General features: G+C 41.3%; 2 long non-coding RNA genes across 3 annotated transcripts in view; one reads left to right on the top strand and one right to left on the bottom strand.

Annotated features, from left to right (window-relative positions):
* The window catches only part of LOC118550698 (uncharacterized), a 258,510-nt gene that overhangs the window by 64,634 nt on the left and 179,187 nt on the right, over positions 1 to 14,689 (top strand). The window lies entirely within an intron of this gene.
* Positions 1 to 14,689, bottom strand: part of LOC118550706 (uncharacterized) — a 37,877-nt gene that overhangs the window by 22,483 nt on the left and 705 nt on the right. The window contains exon 2 of one of the 2 annotated variants that reach the window (XR_004924701.2): positions 13,222 to 14,256. The exons of the other annotated variant lie outside the window; for it this stretch is intronic. This is a non-coding gene — a long non-coding RNA (uncharacterized LOC118550706). Of the gene's footprint in view, positions 1 to 13,221; positions 14,257 to 14,689 lie in introns of those variants that run through there. 2 annotated transcript variants of the gene reach the window in all.

Genomic DNA, 14,689 nt, shown 5'->3' on the forward strand with positions numbered 1-14,689 from the left:
CCCTTCCTTGGTGGGAGGTAGGCTGAAGGGGCTGAATTTATCTGAAAGCTCAACTGGGTCAGACATCCAGGATGGCTTACTTGCCTGGTTGAGAGTTGATGTTGGGATTGTTGGCTGGAGCTCTTAAACATAGGCTCTTCATGTGGCCTATGTGTCTCATAGCATTGCAAATGGGTTCTGGTAATGAGACTTCCAAGGGACCTACACAGTAGCTGCAAGGTTCTTTATGACCTAGCCTTGAAGCCCAGTAGTTCCCTTCTGCCATGTTGTTTATTGGTCAAGCAAATCACCAAGACCAGCCCAGATCCAAGGGGAAGGTAATCAGAGCCCACTTCTCAGTGGGAGTGAATCAAAGGAATTGTGGCTATCTTTAATCTGCCACAGGGAAAGTAGAGAGTGGGGTAAGGAGTGATTATACTGAACAGCTGAATTTGAGAACCATGGCAGTGAGAGCATAGGACAACAGAAATGGGTTGAATTAAGTCAGCAGAAGGCTTGTGTCATAGTTTTAGGCACTAAGTATATAAGAACCCAGTCTCTATCTTTCAACACTCATATTTTAATAGGACACAGACATTAAGCAGATAGTCACTCAGATTTTCAGTGTTATAACAGGACCACAGAAGTACCTATTGATTCACCTACCCATCCATCCATCTGCCCATCCTTTATTGAGGTCCTAGAGCTAAGATCGCTGAGGTCAGTGAGCTTATATTCTTATGGAGGAGAGATAGACCACACCACACCACATCCAGAGAAGAACCATTGCAAGCAGCGATAAAAAAAAAATGAGATGGGGAAATAGAGTGAGAGGCTGGGACAGGGGTTAGGTAGAGTGATTAGGGAAATTCTTTTAGAGTACAGGAGAGAGAAACTCTTACCTGAAGGATGATAAGGGCTCAGCCATGTAAAGATCTGGGAAAAAAACCTTCCAGGCAGAGAAGACTAAAAATAAAGGCCCTGAAGCATGAATGGTGTTGGGGTGTTCAAGGAACAGAAGGAGGGGCTGGAGCTCTGTGACTGGGGAGTAAGAGGTGTGATGTGAGGCCAGAGAGGGCCTGCCTCAGTGCTGGAGTGCAGAGCGTTCTCCTTGGGAGGCACTGCTCCTCACAGAGCAGGTGGTTTGTGAGTTGAGTCTTGAAGGATAAAAACTGCACTTGGGTCGGGTGGGTTTATGATGATGTGGGGAAATGGAAGGCTCAGGTTGGAGGCAAGGAAGGATAATAATAAAGACTACTAATATTTATTTGTCCCTAATTATGTTCCACACACAGTGCTGCAGGCTTTATCCCATTTAAACCTTATAATCTCTTTATTAGATGGGTCCTGTTATCCTTATTTTACCAAAGACTAAAAAAAGGTCGGTGGTCAGATTTGGGGTTTGTTAACTTCGAGGTACTCGTAGGAGGCCTTTAGGTGGAGATACATAAATAAACCATTGGAATTGCAGCTTGCTCATATCAGGCACTGGGTAAATCAGTGTTGAATAATATAGGGGTGATATATGGACTTGGAAGTAAACCTTCAATGGGTGGTACTGACCTTGAGAGGGTAGATGAGTGCCTATTCTGCAGCTTCGTGAGCACCAAGATGGCGTTGCTGATATGCTAATTAAAATCTGCTTTACTTTCCAATAATGACTTTTTATGATCACTGTGGTGGCCATGTGTCCTTTCTGGTCAATAAGTCTCTGAACCCCATTCCTGTGTTTAGGCAGAGCCTTTGTGCCTTTATGAGCAGAGCCTACCTCCCACCAAAGAAGGGACAAGGCTCCTTTGAGCTATTGTGTGGTCACGTGACCCAGACTTTGAGAACCAGATGCACCTGCCTGAGCTTTCAAACAGAAGCTGGGCCATGCAGCATCTATTTTGGAGGTGTCATTAGAGGGACTGGATGTGGTGTGCCAAAGCTGCCTGGACAGAAGTTCCAGGCAGGATCTAGTAACCAGGGTTGGGGCCCTGGGGGTCTGAGGTACAGATCTGAGCCCAGTAATGTCCCTCTGGTCTATTCAAGTTTTCTCATTTTGGCTTAATTTTGTTTATATTTCCTTTCTTAAAAAAATTGCCCAGTTCACTTACATAATTATATTTATTGTGTAGAGTTGAACATGGTCCCTCTCTTATAATTATTTAGTCTCCACTGTGTCTGTGTTTATATATCCTTTGGTATTCCTTTTGTTTTACATTCATAAAGGGATGTATTTTATTGAAAGATACTTATCAAATATAACATATGAAAGATTAAGAACGAAAAAATACGAATTTTGTAAAACTTAGGTGTAAGAAAATGTGACATATATGTACATTTTTTTCTCCAAGTGGTTAAATTATTGTTTTTTAAAAAAATGTCTTCTTATATCTTACTAGATAATTCAAATTTTGTGCAATGAGCCTATATTTCCTTTGTACTCAGAAAAAAACAAGATGTTATATGAAAAACAAACTGATCACATAGCAATGAAAAGTTATTCTGAAAGTTATATTTAGGCAAGTATTTTATATATATAACAAGCATCAGATACCCATCCTCATGTATCTTTAAAAACGTTTCCAATGAAAAAAAAATATTTTTAATGATGCCAGATTCCCCACTGCTTTCCTTGACCAAACTCCATAGGTTTTGGTATGGGGTATCCTAATTGTTACTCGGTTTCAATTTTGTTTCTATGTTTAACTTCAGATTTATTTGAATGTCAAGGTGCTTGCAGTTGTTGGCTCTTCTTTTGTTATTAATTTCTGGTTTTATTGCATTGTGGTTACAGAAAGTAGCCTGAAAGATTTTAGTTGTAATCTTTTTTTTTTTTTGCCTAGAACATGATCAACTTTGTCAGTGTTCCAAAGATATATAATGAAATATATACTATCTGTCCGGGTATAGTAAAACACACAAATATATGCACAGAAACACATTGTCACGTGCATATAGTTATATATCTGGTCTGCTGGTTAGCTGTATTTGCCAAGTCCTGGAGTCATTTCAATGTAAGTTTGTTGAGGCAGACTTGTCCATTTCATTCTCAACTCGGTCCCAAATACCTAAAAGGACCTCCTTCACATAGGAATTAAATAAGTATCTGTTGAATGAATTAAAAAATTCTTACACCCTTAGTTTTCTTTCTATATGAGACATCATTTTCAAAGTTGTACCAAACTCTTCTGTTTTGGCCATGTAGTTTTGTTAAATTTGTCTATTTAAAATATATTCTAGTAGCTTTTTTTTTTAAAGATTTATTTATTTATCTTAGAGAGAGATTGAGAGAGAGCACGAGCAGGAGGGGCAGAGGGAGACGGAGAGAGAATCTCAAGCTGACTCCGCACTGAGAGCCCAACTTGGGGCTCAATCTCAGGACCCTGAGATCACGACCTGAGCCAAAACCAAGAGTGAGATGCTTAACAGACTGTGCCATCCAGGTGTCCCTCTAGTAAGTTATTCTTGAAGCTTTTGGGTGCCTAAAGATTTGTGATGTTTATATTGGTATTCATTTCAAGAGTACTTATTAAATACTTGTTATGTCCTAGCCACTGTGCTAAGCCCTAGAAATAGAATGGCAAATTAAAAAAAATCTAAGCTTCCTGCATTTCATGATTCATACATGTATAGTTATGGAAACAAATAACCAGGTAAATAAATAAGTAAATATTAATTTAAAAGAATTTTGATTGTTCTATGAAGGAAGCAAAGGAGCACATACTAAAAATGGTGAGGAGAGAGGGATTATCGATGGGATGGAGTTGTCCTCTCTGGGTGGGGACATTGACTCGGAGGCCAAAGGACAAAGTGAGTCAGCCCCATGAAAGCTGGAGGGATGGTCCACCAGGCAGGGAACAGTACCTTCTATTAATATGAAATCACTTCTCTCTCATGTGTTTCACTTTGAGTTCAGTATTGATGCTTCCTTTTTTTTTTTTTTTTTGGTACTTAACACGATACACATGTTAATCCATACAATCATACAACCCATATAATTAGGTGAATATTTTTATATCATTATTATTGGTCTTATTAACAAAATAATCTTGGATTCTGTCACACCTCCCCACAGCCCATCTGTAATTTTTTTGATTTGTAGTACAGGAATTTAATCCATTCCCATTTTTAGTAATCTGATAGCTTTGGTTTCTTTCCTAGATGTTTTTGGATATTACCCTTTAGTTTTCAACATTGCTTCTTGCAAGTTTTATATTGGGGCATTATTTATTTCTTGTCCTTGGATGGTTCTCTTAGAGAGCAGCCTAGTTTCTGTGTTAATCCACTTAATTATCTTTGAATTTCTCTGAGCATACTAACTGACATCATTCCTCCTCCCAGCTTTATTGAGATATAATTGACAAGTAAAAATTGTGTACACTGAAGGTCTACAACATGTTTTGATATGTGTATACACTGAAATAATTACCACAACCAAACTAACTAACATACCTTTCACCTCATATAGCATAGCTACCTTTTTTTTTTGTGAGAACAATTAAGATGTAGTCTCAACAAATTCCTAGTATACAATACAGAATTACTAACTATAGCCACCACACTGTACATTAGATTCCCTAGAGCTTGTCCATCTTCCATAACTGAAACTTTGTACCCTTTGACCAACATTTCTAAGTTCTTTGTTTCCTGCAATAACTGTTTCCTCAAGGGCAAATTATTCTACTGATCCAGCTTGTTGTATCTAATTCATGGAGTTGGTTTCCCTTAAGTTTGGGGTGAACATTTAGCATTCGAACTTATAAAGAAAGTTCTAGATTGGATACTGGGTTGTACATTATTGTACCAGTTGTGATGGTCAGAGTTCAGTTTCCCCTGCCACGTTCTCCATCCTGCCCCCTACCCAGGGTCACTCTTTCCTGGCAGGAAGGCAATGTGCAAGGAGTAGGCAGGTGAGCTGCCCCCTCACCCCCCACCCCTAGCCCCGCTCCCCCCCATTGGGGTGGAAGAGAAGGTGTTGGCTTGGGGTCAGAGTGCATTAGGAAATGTTAATACATACTACCCCAGATAGACAGTTCTTTTCCTTTTAACCTGTATCCATGAGGGCAGGGAGACACTCCTAGGCTGCTGTTGTGCTGTTTTGCTTGGCCCAGTGCTCTTCTGGGACCCTTCCCTGGTGCTTCCCTCTTGACCCAGAGTCAGAAATTCCCTGGAGTTTTTGGTCCTCTGATGGGAACCTTTCCTGCTGCATGCTTTTAAACATTTGCTATTATTTTCATATTTTTTCATTATTTTTATATTTTTTTCTGTTATTTCAATGGGATTTGGGGAGGGAAGAGATAAATATGTGGCCTAACTTTTTTTTTTTTAATTTTTTTATTGTTATGTTAATCCCCATACATTACATCATTAGTTTTAGATATAGTGTTCCATGATTCATTGTTTGTGCATAACACCCAGTGCTCCATGCAGCACGTGCCCTCCTCAATACCCATCACCAGGCTAACCCATCCTCCCACCCCCCTCCCCTCTAGAACCCTCAGTTTGTTTTTCAGAGTCCATCATCTCTCATGGTTCTTCTCCCCCTCCGATTTCCCCCCCTTCATTCTTCCCCTCCTGCTGCATTCTTCTTCTTCTTTTTTTCTTTCTTAACATATATTGCATTATTTGTTTCAGAGGTACAGATCTGAGATTCAACAGTCTTGCACAATTCACAGCGCTTACCAGAACACATACCCTCCCCAGTGTCCATCACCCAGTCACCCCATCCCTCCCACCCCACCCCCCACTCCAGCAACCCTCAGTTTGTTTCCTGAGATTAAGAATTCCTCATATCAGTGAGGTCATATGATACATGTCTTTCTCTGTTTGACTTATTTCGCTCAGCATAATACCCTCCAGTTCCATCCACGTCGTTGCAAATGGCAAGATCTCATTCCTTTTGATGGCTGCATAATATTCCATTGTATATATATACCACATCTTCTTTATCCATTCATCTGTTGATGGACATCTTGGCTCTTTCCACAGTTTGGCTATTGTGTGGCCTAACTTTTTAAAAAAAAAATGTGCCCTAATTTGCCACCCAGGTCAGAAATCTGCATATAGAATTCTGCATATTGGCTGGTAGTATAGCAACAGACATTGATTTGCACCGTTTCCTTTTCCAATTTGCTTGCCCCAACAGGAAGGCCAAGGCAGAGATTCTTGAGTTGGAATTAAAAAAATCAATGAGACTTAAAGAATGCAGATTTAAGAGTTTGCTGGTTTTTAATTAATCTGTCACATGGGGTGTTTCAGGATTCCTACTCAAATAACTCATAAGAAAGTTATTTTCCGTGTTCAACACCAAGTCAGTTCTGCCATTTCACATTTGGTGTTTCCTCCCAGCCAATGTTTAACCGGGGCTGGTGGGGGCTGGTGAAGGTGGTGGGGGGCAGTCCTTTCCAGGGGAGCTGTGGGGCAGGCAGGCAAGAATAAGAGCAAATAGAGGCATGCCCCCAGTTCTGAGGAAATACAACAGAGGGAAAGAAAAGGAAAGAGATCTCATGTGACTGGAACAGAAGGGGGAGTTGGGGAGATACCATTGAGCAAGCTGAGTGGGTGGATCCAGGTATTTAAGAGCCTTACTTGCTGAAATAGTTGGATTGTATTTAACAGGCAATGGGGAATCAATCATGTAAAGCTTTCAGGAGAGCAACAGTATGATTACAGAGGTGTATCAGGTGCCAGTATATGCCATGAAGAATAGACACTGACTATTTGTGACAAATATGGGAATGCAGGGGAGCCTGGGTGGCTCAGTTGGTTAAGTGTCTGCCTTCAGCTCAGGTCATGATCCCAGGGTCCTGGGACTGAAGCCTGTGTCTGGCTTCTTGCTCAGGGTGGAGTCTGCTTCTCCCTTTCCCTCTGCCCCTCCCCACCACTTGTGCTCTCTCTCTCTCAAATAAATAAATAAAATCTTTAAAAAAAAATGGGAGTGCACTTCCGGGGTGTTGGCAGGCAGCACTACTCAGACAAGTTGACTGACAGGAGCGATCCTATTGTTAGGCGCTTCAGCATGAGAGTAGAGCATGTCTGGACCCCTTTCTCAGTGCTGGGCTTAGGCTGATACAAGAGTACAGGGCAAGATGGGCTCCAGCCTAGAAGAGCCTGGTCAGGATCCCCACAAAAAGAGCTTGCCTGTGCACATGAAGATGCGTGCTGGATGAGGGGAGCACTCCATGGGGGAGCCAGGAATACCCCGGGACAGTGGTCAGTGCTGACAGGGAGCATCAGAGCTCTGGCACCATGGTGATTCAGGGCCCAGCATGATGGCAGTGGCTGAGGTCTCTGGGATCACAGGTGGTGTTGACAAGGATGGAGAAAAGAGGACGAGGGACACACTTGTGGGAAAAGATACTGAGTTGAGTTGGGGGCATGTGGAATTGGAGGTGCCTGTGGAACTGCCATCACTAAAGCTCAGTAGGCAAGTGGGGACATCCAATTAAGCACTGGAAATGGGGCCCTGGATCCTTGAAGAGAAGTCAGGAATTGAGTCATTGCCTAAGAGATGGTTATGGTGGTGATGGGAATTGGTGAGTTTGCTCAGGTTGAAGCAAAGAAAGCAAGCCAAGGAAAATCATGGTCAAGGCGAGTACAGTAAGGATCTACTGCATCCTTGAAGTATTTCTTTATCTATAAAGGGCATTTTTATTTCATGTGCAATGAGAATTCCAGCATTTTATTATTAGTAGTATTTAAAATAAATGACTCAGAGGGAATTCTGGCCCAGCACGAGAACTGCTAAATGGGCAAGGCTTGTTGTCTGCCTTTCTGAATTCTTGTGGTACAATTGGGCCATTCACTCTGTTCCGGGCGCTCTGTGTTTCCTCCTTTCCTGGTTAGACCTATTTGCTAGGGAAAACAATCCATTTCTCAGGGCTTCAGTTTTATATACTGTTGATCTATTACTTTATTTCTCTAATCTTTTTCCCACAGCAAATAGTTTTTATTACCTGGAGCTAAAAACAACCTACAGATACTGAAGCACAAGTTAAGGAAAATCATCTATGATTCCAGTGGGAGGAGTGGGAAACAAATAGTCCACCTACTTGCTTGGAAGAACATGTGGCCTAAACAGCTATTTGATTTTTGTATTCACTTTTCCACTAGTTATATTGACCTTATGTTTTTTATTACACTGTAAATCTCTTTACCATATTGAAAATTGAGGAACACATTTCTTCTCCTTGGTTCCATGCATCTGAAGGCCAATGGGTAGACAAGTGTTTAAGTGCCAATGGAAAATAGCTTTTCTGGAATATCAGGTTTGGTCCTCAGAGATTAAGAGCACTCCATGTGGTGAGCAATAAATCTGGATTCTGCTGTGTTTAATTAAGGTAATTTTCCTTCTTAGCTCCAGATGGAGAGATGAGATTCAATTTTATTGTATTTAAAAGAACATGTCCTTCCAAACATGCATGTCACCAGCATGGAATGCAACCACAGACTGGCTTCCTTCTACTTGAGGAAGAGGTTCTAGCCCCATCTTCTGCTCCTGTGTTTTTCCATTGCATGGATATGGTTTGTAAGGTGATGGAGTCCCACTACGTAGATTCCATATGTCATAGGAAGAGCAAAAAAGGGAAAGAAGTTGAGCCAGTGGAAGGGAGAGATGGTTACATGATGCTTTCTTGCCAGGTATAGTATCAGGGAATAAAGACTTTGTTTACTGAGAAAGACCAAGGCTCCATGCTCCTGCCCTCTTTTTGCAAATTAATCCATAACTGTTAGGAGAATCACATAGTAGTTCTTAACCAGTCCCTGAAAAGACTCTCTGAAAACAGCAATATCATCACCAAGTGAACAGCAAATTCTAGGACAAAAGAGAGCTAATAGCCATGTTAAACATGTCTGAACTTCTACCACAGTTTTCTTGTTAATGAGGTAGCCTGACCTTGCTTGATGACATCCAGAAAAAGGAAATGCATTGTCTCAAAGGGAAGCCCATTCCACCTCTGGAGAATTCAGACTGTTGAAAGTATCTTGCTTATATTGTGACAAGTTCCTTCTCTCTGAATCTTTCTCGCTTTTGTTCTAGTTTGTTCTCTTAGAGGAACACAAAGCAAGTAGAATGTTCCTTATTATTTCTTGTCCAAAGTGATAAATACTTGTCTTTGTCCTTAAGAATATCATAATTGAGTGGAGAGAGGGAGAAAAACCACCAACTCCCCAGGGTTAGGGTCACATCTTATTCATCTGTATTTTTAGTGACTGGTAGAGCAGGTGGCATAAAGTAGTCAGTGATATTTTTGATATATCTATAAAATATAAAAAATATTTTTGATCTTGTATTTAATAATATTAATAAATATTTGATAATCGGAGAAAAGCAACATTGATCTGGTACACAGAACAACAAAATTGCTTTTCTCTGATTATTATGTCCCATGTCAAACTCTGGGACTTTCTGTGCCGTGTTGGGTGGAAACTAGAGTTCTAGCTCCTTTGCTGCTCTCCTACCGGGCTTACAATATCCAAGTTCTGCAAGGTGTCAGTGCTCCATTCTGATCGGCCACATCTACCCATGTGTCTGTGTAGTAGCTGCCTAAGGATCCCATCCCCGCTGGCCTGATTGCAGTTAGCCGGGCCTAGACCAAGACTCTAGGGAGCATTTGAATGTGTGAGCACCTGTACAATGCATTCTACTACTGTGCAGTTAGCATTTTTTGGATGCTCGCTCCACACTGCTACTGGAAATGGGAAGTGGTCTCTGCTCTGTATGAACTCAGTCTGACTAGGGAGATAATATAGCTATGCCAGGAATCCCAAGACAGTTTTGGTGACAGAGGAGTGGTACAGATTGGCCCAAGAATGGAAAGGGAGAGTAATGTGCAGTGTTAGTGTGCTGTCCAAGCGTCCTGGACATGGCTAGAGGCATTTCATACCAGAAGGGGTAGTTGATAAGACCACTGGCACATAGCTTCCCAGGGCTGGTTGGGGGAAGCCTCATGAAGAGGTGACACCTGAGCTAAGAGAGAATGACAGCAACGACCAGCATAGTCTGGGGTCATACAAGCAGGGGTCATGAACTGGACATGGTACTGGACTCACCAGGGAGGAGACAAAGACCAGCAGTCTCCAGACCCTCCACGTTTGTGACCTTTTCCTGTTACATAAGCAATCCAATGGCATTTTTTTTTTTTAAAGATTTTATTTATTTATTTGACAGAGAGAGACACAGCGAGAGAGGGAACACATGCAGGGGGAGTGGGAGAGGGAGAAGCAGGCTTCCCGCGGAGCAGGGAGCCAGATGCGGGGCTCGATCCCAGGACCCTGGGATCGTGACCTGAGCCGAAGGCAGGCGCTTAACGACTGAGCCACCCAGGTGCCCCTCCAATGGCATTCTTTATTGATTAGCTCCTAGATAGGGTGATCAGACTTAGCAAATGAAAATACAAGACACCCAGATAAGTTTGAATTTCAGATAAACAATAAATAATTTCTTGGTATAAGTTATGTCCTGCAAAAAAGAAAATATTAAAATTATCTGTTGTGGAAGCAAGTACAAAAATGGATAGAAGAAAGGAGAGAGAGAGGTCACAGACACCATCCTAGTTAGAGGGAGGTAACTAGGTGGCAACTTCTGGGTTGGTTGGCCTCATCTCAGCTTTGCAGAGACCAGTCTAACCCATGGCCAGTGTTGGACCCAGCCCAAAGTAGAGACAGGAGTTGCGTGGGGGAGCGTATGGATGACCAAGCCTGGTCCTTCCCCCTCCCAGGACCCACTAGAGAAATGAATGGTGGGGGAATCCCAGCTTCACCCTGGAGCCAGCATGGGCGGTGGCAGTGTGTCAGAACAGCTGTTCAGAGCCAGGCCTGGGGGGGGGGGGGGAGGTACCTGAGCTGGGTACCAGCGGGGTGCCTTGGGCAAGTGATTGAGCTGAGGACAGCAATCCCTTGATCCATCTGACGCAGATAAGAAAAGGCTCAATCCCCTAAGGATGTTGTGAGGATTAAATGAATTAATGTAGAGAAAGGCATTAGTTAAATTCCTGGCCCACAGTAACGACTTTTATTATTTTTTTTAATATTTCTAAGAAAATAGAGTATCTGTTTGCTTCTTCAGTCAGACCGTATTGCAGATGACTTAAGACCAGGCAGCAAATTTGAGGTGGAGCCATGGTTATCAAAAGGGCTGCCCAGACCACAAAGCTGATTTATCTCAATCACAACAGCGGCAAGTTCCTGTTATTATAATGAATCACAGCATGTATGCACACAGATGCAGGGTGCTGGGCCTTGCAATATCCTAACGAGGTGTAGAGCAACCAAACCTGTAGCCTGGTTACACAAAACAGGCCATAATGAAATCCAGTTTTTTAATGGAATATTTTCCCTACATGATAAGGTATTGCATATGGTTCTTTCCCCCCTTGCACAGCAGTTCCATCCAAAGCAAACATTTTAAAGATTTTAACTGAGGTTGGGAAATGAAAACTTGCCTCGGCATAAGAATGTCAAAGCCATCTGCTAGAAAATCACAGCTCTGCAATATAAAATACGAAGATCTGTGTTGCTCAAAATAATTTAATCATAAAATACCGTTTCCTGGAGCTGAACAGAAACGTTTCTGCTTGGCACTAGAGCTTTCTGGAGAAAGACACTATATATCTGCAGTGTGGTAATAGTGATTTTGAATTTCAAAGGGAAAACAAAGGAGGGATTTTGGAAAACAAACTTTGAAGGGATCATCATTTCAATTCTTTGCAGATGATTTTGAAAGTTTTTGTTAAAACAGCTTTGACAGAGATGGAGAAACATAGCCATCAGTTTGGAGGAAAAGAATCAAAATGTGCTGTTTGTATTTTATTTTGGGCACATTTAATAAATAAGGACTTTTCTGTACCATGAGAACAAGGTCCCAAATCACCAATGGGATGGGCAAGAGTCAAGAGTCAGGATGAGGCAGCACACGCAGCATTATGTTCAAGTGACGAGGACCACATTTTGGAGAAGTTTCTCTGGAAGGAATCTTTATATATATATCATATTAATTATATATATTTCCACAACGGGACCTTTTTCAGTGATTGTCTAGTTAGTTCTGGAAAATAGGTTCTGATATTGCTCTATTCATTGAATATAAGTTTGATCTTATTTTAGTATTAATTGACAATTATTTTCTTAGCTTTTTTGCACAAAATGGTGCTCAGTGAACTAATGGGGTTTTAATCATGACATATTCCTATATTTGAAAAACATTTTATGCCATATATGCCAATTCTTTAGTAGTTATGAACTTAAATGCAAACTTTTCACTCTTTTAGACATAGAGCCACACAAATATTAATAAAATCAGTTGTGTGCATTAATCAATAATGAGCATATATTTTTTAAAGGGGCCTCTGATTTCAAAATTAAAAAAACTTCAACATTGTATTAGGTATTCATTAACCTGAAGAGGAATAATCCGGGTAATCAAATGTAACCAAGAGTCCCATCCCAGTCCCTTCTCTCCCCTTCCCTCCCCCCTCCTCCTTCCTCCCCTCTTCCCTCAGTGCGCACACCTGCCCTTTGGAGCAGCTTCTCGATCGATGCACACTCACACACCCAGCACACGATAACATGCACTTCACTTTCGTGCTTTTGGAAAAACGCCACACAATTTTGAGGATATTTTATATGAATTTTGCCTGATTATCAATTTCACAAAGCAGCATGTGTTTAGACATTACTCTTACTATAATCTGGCTGGTGCCTGGTTAAATAACTTATCTAGTAGACATGGATTGAGAATTATTTCTATATCGTAACTACTTATATAGCGCTTTGGGATTTTCAAAGTGCTTTCACATAGGTAATCCTGTTTCATGTTATGGGAACTACTATTTGTCCATATCCTCATTTATACCAATAAGGAAACTGAGGAATAGATATATTAAATAGTGTAATAGTGTAAATATAGTGTAAACATAATAGTATCATAGTGTAAAAATAACAGCTCTGCTTCTGATCCCACTCATCTGGCTGTCGTATTGGACCAGGGATCCTCAGCCCAGACTACCCATCAGAATCACCTGGAGTTTTAAAAAATCCCAATGTCCAGGCTGCACACCAGACCAAATAAATTACCATTTCTGGGGGTGGGACCAGAATCAGTATTTGCTGGATCTCCCCAGTGATTCCAATTCCAGGTTGAGAACTGGCTCTCTAGATCAAGTGCCTCCTCTCCCCAAATATTCATTGAACTGTTAATACATCCTTGATATTACTCTCTGTGCCAAATTGGGAACACATCCTGAGGACTAGGGCTCAGAATTGCATCCAAGATTTTATTGACAGATATTCTTTCTGGCTATCACCTTCCATTTCTTCTTTGGTTTGCCTTTTATTATGATGCCAGGTTTTCTAGTTGTCATTCTAAAAAAGGAGGAGGGTGGGGTAGGGGCAGGAATCTCTATTCCCATCATGAAAGTCAACGTCAGTCTTTCCTCTCCTGGTGACAAATCAATGCCTCATGTTTCTGGAAATATTGCAGCATTCCATTCAGATTTGAGTCTGGATAAGCCAAAGCATTTCCTCAAAAGTCACCATTGGGATCAGCTCACAGACTCACTCATTCTGTTTACCGGTGCTGTTCCCCAAGCTATTTTACGTGTGTCATTCATTGGCTTTATCAGATGCGCTGCTGGTTGCTGCTCTGCTGTGGATTTGCTTCTCCAGGCACCAGGAACTTTAGGTCTTCAGGCTGTGGTTTGCATGGATGTGTTGAGGCTGATCTTCTCTCCACTGTAGCTGGCCTTTAACTGCACTCAAAACAACACCTTTGCTCTTAGAACAGAAGACTTGGGCAACTCCTTCCCACAAAGACTCACTCTCCTCGGGTAAAGTGCAAAGCAAGCACACTGGGCAGTGTATCCCTCAGTTTGTGGGTTCTCAACGATTGGTAAATTCCCCCACAATGGCTGGAAACCCATGAGTTCAGTCCTGTAGCAATCTAAGGCCAGAGAAAAGGCAATCTTCTGGAAACATCCAAGAATACATCTTAGGGAATCTGGCTCTATCTTCATGTCCTGGATCATACAAGGGAACAATTTCCATTGTGAACTAGAACTTGAGTATTGACCAATGGGTGTATTTTCTGGAACTGTGCCAATGTGTTCACTGAGCAGATTAAGATTCTGAGACCAAAGAGGTGATGTGACTGAAGAAAACTCTTTTCTTATTTTTTTAGTCTTATGCACAAAATGGTATCCAGTGAATCAGTAGGTTTATGATAGGTGACTTATACATATTAGCAAAAATAAACACATTTTTTTTCTTAGATCCATTCCAGTTATTCAGTTGCTATGGAATTAAAAGTAAGTGTTTAGTCTTTGGGATAAGAAGAAAACCAAGTCATAAGAATAGGGCCAGCACCAGATTTCAAGCCTTCTGGCCATTAGTTGAAGTTCTGAGTCATGCACTAATAATTTCATATGGCACCTAGAGAAAACTCTCTGTGCTTAACCCTGTTCACAAAACTACCACTTTCTGATTTTCACTGTTGATGAATAAATACCTGCAAGAGGAAACGCTGGGGCAGAGGGCATGAATGAGGTTTTGCTACATACAAATAGGAAGTGTGAACCAGTTTCCAGGTCCATCAGCAGTCAAGGGGAAGGGCAATCTCCGTGAGCTATTATCCATGTTCAGACTATTGCATGTTCTTTAGAAGTATGATAATTTTGTCAGTACTGTGTAGACATTGATGTGCTTTTTAAATATGCACTGATCTTAT

Source organism: Halichoerus grypus, chromosome 7 (genome assembly GCF_964656455.1).
Source record: "Halichoerus grypus chromosome 7, mHalGry1.hap1.1, whole genome shotgun sequence".
Classification (NCBI taxonomy): domain Eukaryota; kingdom Metazoa; phylum Chordata; class Mammalia; order Carnivora; family Phocidae; genus Halichoerus; species Halichoerus grypus.